This window comes from Anomaloglossus baeobatrachus, chromosome 1, assembly GCF_048569485.1.
Source record: "Anomaloglossus baeobatrachus isolate aAnoBae1 chromosome 1, aAnoBae1.hap1, whole genome shotgun sequence".
Taxonomy (NCBI): domain Eukaryota; kingdom Metazoa; phylum Chordata; class Amphibia; order Anura; family Aromobatidae; genus Anomaloglossus; species Anomaloglossus baeobatrachus.
This window is the reverse complement of record NC_134353.1, coordinates 593,595,332-593,607,410: the sequence shown is the minus strand read 5'-3', so window position 1 is coordinate 593,607,410 and position 12,079 is coordinate 593,595,332.

Here is a 12,079-nt window from a genome sequence, read left to right as displayed (position 1 = left end):
GCACAGGATGCACAATGATTTGTCCACCCTCGGCTATGAGTAAAAGAATGGTAACTGTTCTTCACTACTGTCACACACTATCTTTTCAGTTTGTTCAGTATTTAATGGTTCCTCTCCCTTTCATTGTGGCTAAGCTGTGAGCTGTGACATTTTTTCATTTTCCAGGTTCACCACAAAATGGCTGCTGCATTCCCTGCTTTTGCTTTTAGACAGGCTATTGCATACTGTTTCCTTTCCAATTAACCTGTAAAGGCAGGGCCATCTCCTTTCTGTACCAGTCTGCTATTATTAGTTTATTCACTGTAATTTAAATTTGTATTTTGCATGTAGCACCTTTTCATGTACAGCACCATGGAATCAATGGTGCGCTAAAAATAAATAATAATAATAATAATAATAATAAAGGACACTCAGCCTCCCCCAAAGGTCATGTTATCCTTTCGTGGCTAATGTGTGATATAGCAGGGATGATTTTTGGTGATTTGCACAATTTGAAAGGCAAAATTGTTCAAATTTGTTGAGTTTATCAAGTCTTTAAAATTTGACATCAAACCGATTCACGCATCTTTACTGTTTTTATGTCCACTGATCCAATACATGACTGATTTTGTAGTAGAGGATTATTATTAGAATTTCAAAATTGGTGAATATATGACTATGTTTGCTCCTGAAAGACTCTGCCTCTTTATCATGATCTTTTAATACATAGTCATGTGACTTAGTTGAAAATTGACCCTCCGGCTCTTTTTCATTAGTACCACTTGCTTTTCCAGCCTTTTGTTGACTGTGTTCCAACTTTTTTTTTAGATGTGTTGCTACCATCAATTTCCAATTGAGTTAAGCTTTGCAAATAAAATGGGAAAATGTCTGTCAACCTATAACCTGTGTTCTATGTTCTGTTGTGAATACAGTGTGGCTATAAGAGATTTCCAAACCATTGCATTCTTGTTTTCTTTACATAACACACAACATCTCAAACATTTGGGAAATGGATTGTAAATAAATCAGGATCTGCTTGATGTCCACAAGCCATTCTTTATCTCCTCTTTATGTTTCCACATCTTATATTCATCCATATTTATAATCATTATTTACAATCTCCACAGCGCTAATACTGAGAGGTATTATCTACTCCCTGATATTACTTTCTGTTATTTGAGGCATAGATTACATCACCAAAATTTTCTGCAATTCTCAATTCCTTCTTTTTCTTACCACTTGGTATACACATTCTACAGAATTGTTCTTTTATCAAAAGATAAAAGGTACATGATCTATATTTTACATTCTTGAATTTAAATATACAGTGGGTACGGAAAGTATTCAGACCCTTTTAAATTTTTCACTCTTTGTTTCATTTCAGCCATTTGGTAAATTCAAAAAAGTTAATTTTTTTCTCATTAATGTGCACTCTGCACCCCATCTTGACAGAAAAAAACCCCTGAAATGTAGAAATTTGTGCAAATTTATTAAACAAGAAAAACTGAAATATCACATGGTGTTAAGAATTCAGACTCTTTGCTCAGACACTCATATTTAGGACACATGCTGTCCATTTCCTTGTCATCCTCCTTGAGATGGTTCTACTCCTTCATTGGAGTCCAGCTGTGCTTAATTAAACTGATAGGACTTGATTTGGAAAGTCACACGCCTGTCTATATAAGACCTCACAGCTCACAATGCATGTCAGACCAAATGAGAATAATGAGGTCAAGGGAACTGCCCAAGGAGCTCAGAGACAGAATTGGGGCAAGGCATAGATCTGGCCAAGGTTACAAAATAATTTCTGCCGTACTCAAGGTTCCTAAGAGCACCGTAGCCTCCATAATTCTTAAATGGAAGAAGTTTGGGACCAACAGAACTCTTCCTAGACCTGGCCGTCCAGCCAAACTGAGCAATCGTGGGAGATGAGCCTTGGTCAAAGAGGTAAAGAAGAACCCCATGATCACTTTGGCTATGCTCCAGAAATGCAGTAGGGAGATGGGAGAAAGTTCCAAAAGTAATCTATCACTGCAGCCCTCCACCAGTTTGGCCTTTATGGCAGAGTGCCCTGATGGAAGCCTCTCCTCAGTGCAAGATATATGAAAGCCCACATAGAGTTTTCAAAAGAAACACATGAAGGACTCCCAGACTATGAAAAATAAGATTCTCTGGTCTGATGAGACGAAGATAGAACTTTTTGGTGATAATTCTAAGCGGCATGTATGGAAAACACCAGGCAATGCTCATTCCCTGCCCAACACAATCTCAACAGTGAATCATGGTGGTGGCAGCATCATGCTATGGGGTTGTTTTTCAGCTGCAGGGCCTGGACGAATGGTTGCAATTGAAGGAAAGATGAATGCGGCCAAGTGCAGAGATATCCTGGAAGAAAACCTCTTCCAGTATGCTCTGGACCACAGACTTGGCCGAAGGTTCACCTTCCAACAAGACAATGATCCTAAGCACACAGATAAAATAACAAAGGAGTTGCTTCAGAACAACTCCGTGACCATTCTTGACTGGCCCAGCCAGAGCCCTGACCTAAACCCAGATTAGTAGTATAATATTTTATATTAGAGTAGTAGATTATTACTTGTCCCTTAGTGCAAAATGGGTGTGGCTTGGGGGTGGCTAGGGGCATGGCCAAATGATTCCCTGGAGCACTGAGTGCGCCGCATACTTTTTCCCTCTTTCTGCTCTTTATAAGTTGGGAAGTATGATTCCAGCACTCACGGAGACAGAGAAACCAACTATTCTTTATCCAAATATCATCCAGTAGTTCCACATTCACCATGGGGCAAACACATGATTGCATGATTTTTTTGGGGGATATTTTATTCACTGTGGTCACTATATGGTAAAACTGATATGTTGGTGAATGTTCGTAGACACCAAAAATGTATAAGTTTACTTTTATCTAAGGGATTAAAAAAATTCAGAAGTTTGTCCAAAAAAGTGGCTCATTTTCCATGATCCATAGCATTGTGAGTTTTCGGGATTCATGGCTCAGTAGTGGCTTATTTTTTGCGTCTTGAGCTGACATTTTTAATGGTACCATTTTTGCATGGATGGTATGTTTTGATCGCCTGTTATTGCTTTTTGTGCAAAATTTGCAGCGACCAAAAAACTTAACTTTGGCGTTTGGAATTGTTTTGCTGCTATGCCGTTTACCGATCAGATTAACTGACTTTATAGTTGATAGATTCGGTGTTTCTGAACTCGGCGCTACCAAATGTTTGTATCTATACAGTACAGACCAAAAATTTGGACACACCTTCTGATCTGTAGAACAACTTTTAAGAGGAGGCTTTGTGCAGCTGGCCTTCATGGTAAAATAGCTGCTAGGAAACCACTGCTAAGGACACTCAACAAGCAGAAGAGACTTGTTTGGGCTAAAGAACACAAGGAATGGACATTACACCAGTGGAAATATGTGCTTTGTTTGAGGAGTCCAAATTTGAGATCTTTGGATCCAACCACCGTGTCTTTGTAGAAAAGGTGAACGGATGGACTCTACATGCCTGGTTCCCACCGTGAAGCATGGAGGAGGAGGTGTGATGGTGTGGGGGTGCTTTGCTAGTGACACTGTTGGGGATTTATTCAAAATTGAAGGCATACTAAACCAGCATGGCTACCACAGCATCTTGCAGCAGCATGCTATTCCATCCGGTTTGCATTTAGTTGGACCATCATTTATTTTTCAACAGGACAATGACCCCAAACACACCTCCAGGCTGTGTAAGGGCTATTTGACTAAGAAAGAGAGTGATGGGATGCTACGCCAGATGACCTGGCCTCCACAGTCAACAGACCTGAACCCAATCAAGATGGTTTGGGGGGGGCTGGACCGCAAAGAGAAGGCAAAAGGGCCAACAAGTGCTAAGCATCTCTGGGAACTCCTTCAACACTTTTAGAAAAACATTTCCGGTGACTACCTCTTGAAACTCATCAAGAGAATGCCAAGAGTGTGCAAAGCAGTAATCAAAGCAAAAGGTGGCTACTTTGAAGAACCTAGAATATAAGACATATTTTCAGTTGTTTCACACTTTTTTAAGTATTTCATTCCACATGTTTTCATTTATAGTTTTGATGTCTTCAATGTGAATCTACATTTTTTAGAGTCATGAAAATAAAGAAAATTCTTTGACTGAGAAGGTGTGTCCAAACTACCTGCAGCAGTAGTACAATGATTTAGGACATACCAGTATGTCCTCAGTCGTTAAGGGGTTAAACACAATATCATACTTTGTGATAACTGTGTGATTGTTGTATTTATTTAAGTATTGTCTGTCTGTGTTGGTGTCAAAGTAAAAACGGGGATCTTGTGATTTGTTTAAGGTGATTTAAGTGTTTGTAGTAGCTACTAGTGATGAGCGAGCATGCTTGTAACTACTCGGTACTCGCACGAGTATCGCTGTACTCGGGCTGCTCGGCGGGGACCGAGTAATCTCGCGATACTCATGCTGTACTCGTGGTCTTCATTTCTGCATGTTGGCGCTCTTTTGAGAGCCAGCCCTCATGCAGGGATTGGCTGGCAGACCACTGCAATGCCACAGCCCTGTTAGTTGTGGAATTGCAGTGATTGGCCGGCCTGCACAGCGTGACCGAGCCTTTATACCGGCCGGCGCGCTGTGCTCTGCTCACAACTATCCAGACAGTCAGTGCAGGGAGAGTGTCGCTGATTCAGGGAAAGCTTTGCGGCCCTTTATAGTTAGTTCCGGAGCAGGGCTGCAAACAGTGTGACCAGAAGTCCTTCTCAGGACTATTCTAGTTGTATACAGGCAGGGAGGGTATAGCCAGGTCGGAGTACAGTAGCAGAGTCCTTCTCAGGACTATTGTTGCTATATACAGGCAGGGTATAGCCAGGTCGGAATACAGGCTAGTGACCAGAAGAGTCCTTGTCAGGACTATTGTAGCAGTATACAGGCAGGCAGGCAGGCAGGGTATATAGCCATTCCTAGTGGTGACCGTATACCAGCCTTCATCATATCTGGGGCTGGTGTACACAGTCTAAAACAGTCCAGATAGTGTCAGACTTCTCAGTAATTGTCGCTCCTAAAAACCAGTTAGGTTCTTATTGCGTCCGTGCTTGCATTTAAAAACAGCACGTGTGTGTCTGTCGGTGGCAGCGTACAGGTGCGCGTTTTGCACAAACTATTATATAACGCACAAGTCTAGTGTATAATACACGTCAGTCAGCAGTGTCTGATAGTGTCAGACTTCTCAGTCATTGTCGCTCCTAAAAACCAGTTAGGTTCTTATTGCGTCCGTGCTTGCATTTAAAAACAGCACGTGTGTGTCTGTCGGTGGCAGCGTACAGGTGCGCGTTTTGCACAAACTATTATATAACGCACAAGTCTAGTGTATAATACACGTCAGTCAGCAGTGTCTGATAGTGTCAGACTTCTCAGTAATTGTCGCTCCTAAAAACCAGTTAGGTTCTTATTGCGTCCGTGCTTGCATTTAAAAACAGCACGTGTGTGTCTGTCGGTGGCAGCGTACAGGTGCGCGTTTTGCACAAACTATTATATAACGCACAAGTCTAGTGTATAATACACGTCAATCAGCAGTGTCTGATAGTGTCAGACTTCTCAGTAATTGTCGCTCTTAAAAACCAGTTAGGTTCTTATTGCGTCCGTGCTTGCATTTAAAAACAGCACGTGTGTGTCTGTCGGTGGCAGCGTACAGGTGCGCGTTTTGCACAAACTATTATATAACGCACAAGTCTAGTGTATAATACACGTCAGTCAGCAGTGTCTGATAGTGTCAGACTTCTCAGTAATTGTCGCTCCTAAAAACCAGTTAGGTTCTTATTGCGTCCGTGCTTGCATTTAAAAACAGCACGTGTGTGTCTGTCGGTGGCAGCGTACAGGTGCGCGTTTTGCACAAACTATTATATAACGCACAAGTCTAGTGTATAATACACGTCAGTCAGCAGTGTCTGATAGTGTCAGACTTCTCAGTAATTGTCGCTCCTAAAAACCAGTTAGGTTCTTATTGCGTCCGTGCTTGCATTTAAAAACAGCACGTGTGTGCCTGTCGGTGGCAGCGTCAGGCTCCATATTGTCCCTGGATAGAGACGTGCATGATGGCCTGTAAACATGAAGTGCCCATTGTAAGGAAGTGGGTCTATTGTAGTATAGCCCTTAGGCAGGGCAGCCAAAAATTTGGAGGCTCCACATTGTCCCTGGATAGAGATGTGCATGAGGGCCTCAAAACATTGTTCCCATTGCAAAGGAGCGGGTCTCCTGTCGTTGTAATGCCCATTCAGAAAGAATGGGCGAAAAAATTTACCACTGGGGGTATACCTGAAACAACGGCTTAACTATTGTAACGGTCACCATGATGGCGCATGAGGAGAAGGAGGAGCAGTCTAGCGATTAGCCAAAGTCCAGAAGTGTGTTACCATGGGTGAGTGGAGGTACATGGCAAATTCCCGTTACAAACTTTAAATTCCGCTGTCATTTGCTGTTGGTGTGTGGTGAAGTCTGGCCAAATCCAACCCTTGTTCATCTTGATCAGAGTCAGCCTGTCAGCATTTACAGTTGACAGGCGGGTGCGTTTATCTGTAATGATTCCACCTGCGGCACTAAAAACACGCTCTGACAAAACGCTAGCGGCAGGGCAGGCCAGGACTTCCAAGGCGTAGAGACTAAGAGCCAATTCATGCCACGTGTCCAGCTTGGATACACATTAATTGTAAGGCACAGAGGAATGTCGGAGTACAGTTGTTTGATCTGCAAGGTACTCCTTGAGCATCTGGCCAAACTTAGGATTTCTTGTGGCACTACCCCTCACCTCAGGGGCTGTGGTATGTGAGGGGCTGAGAAAACTGTCCCACAACTTAAAGACTGTTCCCCTACCTCTGGCGGATTGGACTTGTGCCCCTCTCGGCTGTACGCCTTGGTTGTCCACTGATTCCTGACCTATGCCGCTAGCGTTTTGTGAGGGGAATGCTTTGCCTACTTCCGTGACTATGGCCTTCTGGAACTGCTGCATTTTGCCTGACCTCTCCGCCTCGGGAATAAGAGACATAAAGTTCTCCTTTTAGCGTGGGTCTAACAGTGTTACCAACCAGTAATGATTGTCGGCCAAGATGTTCTTAACGCGAGGGTCACGAGACAGGCAGCTTACCATAAAGTCAGCCATGTGTGCCAGACTCTTAACAGCCATCACTTCAGTATCCTGACCAACACGATGACTGAACATGCTGTCCTCCTCCTCCTCATCATCTACCCTGTCCTCTGGCCAGCCACGCTGAACCGAGGATATGACTGCATGTCATATCCTCAATTTGGCCAGAGAGTTGCTCCATGTCTTCATCCTCCTCCTCGTCATAGTTCTCCACTGCACGTTGTGATGAGACGAGGTTATCACCCACACCCACTACTGTTTCTTGCTCAAACTCATCGCGCTCCGCCTGCAATGCATCATGGTTGTTTTTTGAGCAGAGACCATTTTAGAAGGCAGAGAAGCGGTATGGTGACGCTAATAATGTCGTCATCGCCGCTCACCATCTTGGTGGAGTCCTCAAAGTTTTGGCGGATGGTGCATAGGTCGGACATCCATCTCCACTCCTCAGGTGTTATGTGTGGAGTTTGACCCATTTCCCGACGGCTTAGGTGATGCAGGTACTCAACAACTGCCCTCTTCTGCTCACATATCCTGACCAACTTGTGCAGAGTTGAATTCCAACGCGTGGGGACATCACACACCAGTCTGTGTGCCGGAAGATGCAAACGGCGTCTTAAGCCGGCAAGGCCGGCTGAAGCAGTAGGTGACTTTCGAAAATGTGCAGACAGGCGGCGAACTTTTACCAGCAGATCAGACAGCTCTGAGTATGACTTTAGAAACCGCTGAACCACGAGGTTGAGCACATGGGCTACGCATGGAACATGTGTCAGCTGGCCTCGCCTCAAAGCCGCCACCAGGTTCCGGCCATTGTCACACACGACCTTTCCTGGCTTTAGGTTCAGAGTTGTGAGCCAGTGATCTGCCTTCTGTTTCAGAGCTGTCCACACCTCTTCTGCATTGTGGGGTTTGTTGTCACCTATGCAGATTAGCTTCAGCACTGCCTGTTGCCGCTTCGCCGAGGCAGTGCTGCAGTGCTTCTGTGTCGCCCTGGACAAGCCAGGGGCCACACAGCACAACACTTAAACACCCCACACTCCCTGCAGGCATATCATAGTCAAAACACAAAATCCTTGTTGCCTTCCCCAGGGGCTGTTGTCCACACCAGGGTGTGGAGCCAGGCGGTTGCTCTCCACCCACCGAGGAGGAGGGAAAACACAGGCAGTGAGAGTTAAGCTAAGGAAGTGGAAGGAGGAAAGTAGTAGAGAGGAGAAAAGTGACAGCAAAGAGCCTGAAGTTGGTCCGGGTGTGTGGCCCGGACAGGACAGCAAGGTTGGCAGGATGTGGTGACCGTCTGCAGTGGAGGCCGATTGGAGTCTGCCATAAGGACCGTGGACGGGTGGTGACCCGGCCGTACCGGACCGGTATACAAAGAGAAGCCAGCACCATTGGCAGAGGACTTTCGGATCCCGGCAAGGCTTGGTGTCGCCGTGAATTTGCCAAATCCGTTAGTGAAGGGGACCTCAGGGTTTCCAAACAGCCAAGTCCAGATAGAAGGCAACCGTCCAACCGTGAAGGGGAGACACCGCCACCGCCAAGGGCAACCGTCTCCCAGGGCCAGCGCCTGTGGGCAAAAGGGGCTCCTCCGGCCCATATCCAGGTCGGGGAGCAGGTTACCGTTGGGAAACCATCACTACCAACACTTAACTTAGGTGCAGGGAGAGACAGTCATCACTAACCTGCAGGGAGGAACAACCGCAGCCGTCCGAGTGACCCGTCCATCCAGCCACTTGTTTTACCGTGAACTGTGTCATCATCATTGGGCTGACTGAGTACCTCCGTGCCGTGCGGCACAGCGCTGCCCCTGCGACCCTGCACCTCATCAGGCCCCGCAACCCGCCTGTCATCCATCTCTACCCCATCACCAGGCCCCGGGACAACCAACCCCCCTACCCACGGAGGGGAGAAATAACAACAAAGCTGCTCCCTGTCACAGGCTCCCGGGATCCCCGTCCAGAGCAGCGGTGGTGTCCACACAATCACCACAACCGTGGGTGGCGTCATGGACAATATCCCCAAAACCCAAACCACCCCTTTTCACTCACGGGCGAGTAGCGCCGCTCGAGTCCCCGGGATCCGGCCATCGCTCGAGCCAACGAGCAGCAGCAGCCGTAGAGCAGCGTCAGCCGGACCCGAGCAGTGGGAGAGCGCACCGTCCCCTCCTCCGCCCGCGACACTTCCAGCTTGGGACTGGTGTGGAGGGTAAAGTGGATCAAGATGCGCAGGAGGAGGAGGAGGCTGAGGAGCATGACATTCCGGAGCTGTAGAGTGTGTGTGAAACCCTGACTGAGGTAGGGCCTGCAAAACTTGGTGTGTGAAGGACGTGTTCCGTCCCTCGCTCAGACTGGGTCCCAGCTTGCACAATATTAACCCAGTGTGACGTCAACGAGATGTAGCGGCCTTGCCCACATGCACTTGTCCACGTGTCTGTGGTTAGGTGGACTTTGGCTGAAACAGCGTTGTTCAGGGCACGTGTGATGTTTTGTGACACGTGGTTATGCAATGCGGGGACGGCACACCGGGAGAAATAGTGGCGGCTGTGGACCGAGTAACGTGGGACAGCTGCCACCATCAGGTCGCGGAATGCTTCTGTCTCAACCAGCCTAAAAGGCAACATTTCCAGCGCAAGCAGTCGCGAAATGTTAGCATTTAGAACTGTGGCATGTGGGGTGTTGGCAGTGTATTTGCGCCTTCGTTCAAAGGTTTGCTGAATGGATAACTGAACGCTGCGCTGGGACAAGGACGTGCTTGATGATGGTGTTCTTTCTGCGTAGGCAACTGCAGGTGCAGGAGTGGAGGAGGCTTGTTCGCAGGCAGCATGGACAGGGGATTGGCTCGCATGCACAACCAGCGAAGACGTAGCAGTGACATCAGCAAGCACTGCTCCTGGACTCTGTTGTACTTCCCACAAAGTCGGGTGCTTGGCTGACATGTGCCTGATCATGCTGGTGGTGGTCAGGCTGCTAGTTTTGGTACCCCTGCTGATGCTGGCATGGCAGGTGTTGCAAATGGCCTTTTTAGAATCATCTGGAGCCAACTTAAAAAACTGCCAGTGTCAGAGTTCCGGGTTTTCCAGTTTTCTTTTGAAAGAGCTTGCCCTTTGTTAACATGGAGTTTTCTGTTCTGTTGCCCTACTTCCTGTCCATCTGTTTAAAAGCCGCCCCTAAAGCTTAGTCCAGTGCCTGAGTATACTGCTTCCTGTGTGCTCCTGCCCTGCAGCTTTTGGGTCCTGATTGTTATTCGGATCCTCTTGGAAAACAACCGACACCGACTCTGGACTTCATCTGGTATCATCTAGCTGTGCCCGGACTCCGTTTGCCGTCTTTGGTCGGCACTTCTGCCCGGTTCCTTCCGTTTAATACCACTCTGGACTCACATCACGTACGGACATTTTTGGACTTACCTATTGCCCTTTTGTGTCCCGGCTGCTGCGCATTTAGGGCTTCTGGGGTGATTGCCAGACAGTCCCTGTATAGGGGTTCGCTCTTGGTGGTCTCCCTGGGGGAGTCCGGTGCGCGGTCCCGGGAATTCCCTTTCGCTCCGTCCCTGGAAGGTATTTCCTGTATTTATGTTCTACTGTGTTTTTGTTCCGTTTATGTACATATTTGCTGGTTGCATATTATAAACGTCTTGCACCAAGAACTCGTCTCTGGTTGTCATTGCCCTAACGCAATCGAAATCCTCAATACATACAATAGTATTACAGCCAGACTCGGGAAGACCTAACATTTGTACAGGCACCTTGTGTCGTGTTGTTCCGGGGAACAGTTGCCTGACGTCTGCCTGGGGCCACCACTCTGCTTCTTACTGCCTGTTGGGATGCTACGCCTCCCTCCCCCTGTGCACTGCTGTCCTCTCTCTGCATATCCTCCTGCCAGGTTGGGTCAGTTACTGGATCATCCACCACGTCGTCTTCCTCTTCCGCACCCTGCTCCTCCTCCTGACTTCCTGACAATTGTGTCTCATCATCGTCCACCCCTTGTTGAGACACGTTGCCAACTTCGTGAGAACGTGGCTGCTCAAATATTTGGGCATCTGTACATACAATCTCGTCATGGCCCACTTCAACAGGAGCTGGCGAGAGGCCAGAATTTGTGAATGGAAACGTGAACGAACAGCTCTTCTGAGTGTCCAAGTGTGGGATCAGTAATGTCCGTGGACGTGTACTCGGCCTGGTGGTAGGAAGGAGGATCAGGTTCTGAAATGTGCGGTGCAGTATCACGGCTACTGACACTTGACCGTGTGGAAGACAGAGTGTTTGTGGTGGTGCCAATCTGACTGGAAGCATTATCCGCTATCCAACTAACAACCTGTTGACACTGGTCTTGGTTTAAGAGCGGTGTACTGCAGCGGTCCCCAAGAATTTGGGACAGGACGTGCGAGCGACTAGATGTGGCCCTTTGTTGTGGCGAAATTAGAGCTTGCACACAACCTCGGTCTCTGCCTGCACCACCATCACGTCCACTTCCTTGTTCGTTGACAACGCCCTTGCGCATTTTGCAATGCTGTGCTGATGTGTATTCACTAGACTTGTGCGTTATATCCAAGTTTTTGCAAAACACACAAATGCAGCGGAAAGCTGCCACCAACAGGCACACACGTGCGGTTTTTAAATGCAAGCACGGAGGCACTAAGAACCTAACAGGTCTCTATCCAGGGACAACGTGGAGCCTCCCAATTTTTGGCTGCCCTGCCTAAGGGCTATACTACAATAGACCCACTTCCTTCCAATGGGCACTTCAGGTTTACAGGCCCTCATGCACGTCTCTATCCAGGGATCGGATTGACAGATTGCTGGGTGGGCTGTAGAAAACTCAGTGGTCATGGTACACATCGGTAATAATGACAAAGTAAGGAAGGTCCTTAAAAACAGTTACAAGAAACTAAGAAAAAAGCTAAAGTTTAGGACTTCCAAGTTGGTGTTTTTACAAATGCTGCCATTGTCACGAGTGTCAAAAGACAGACA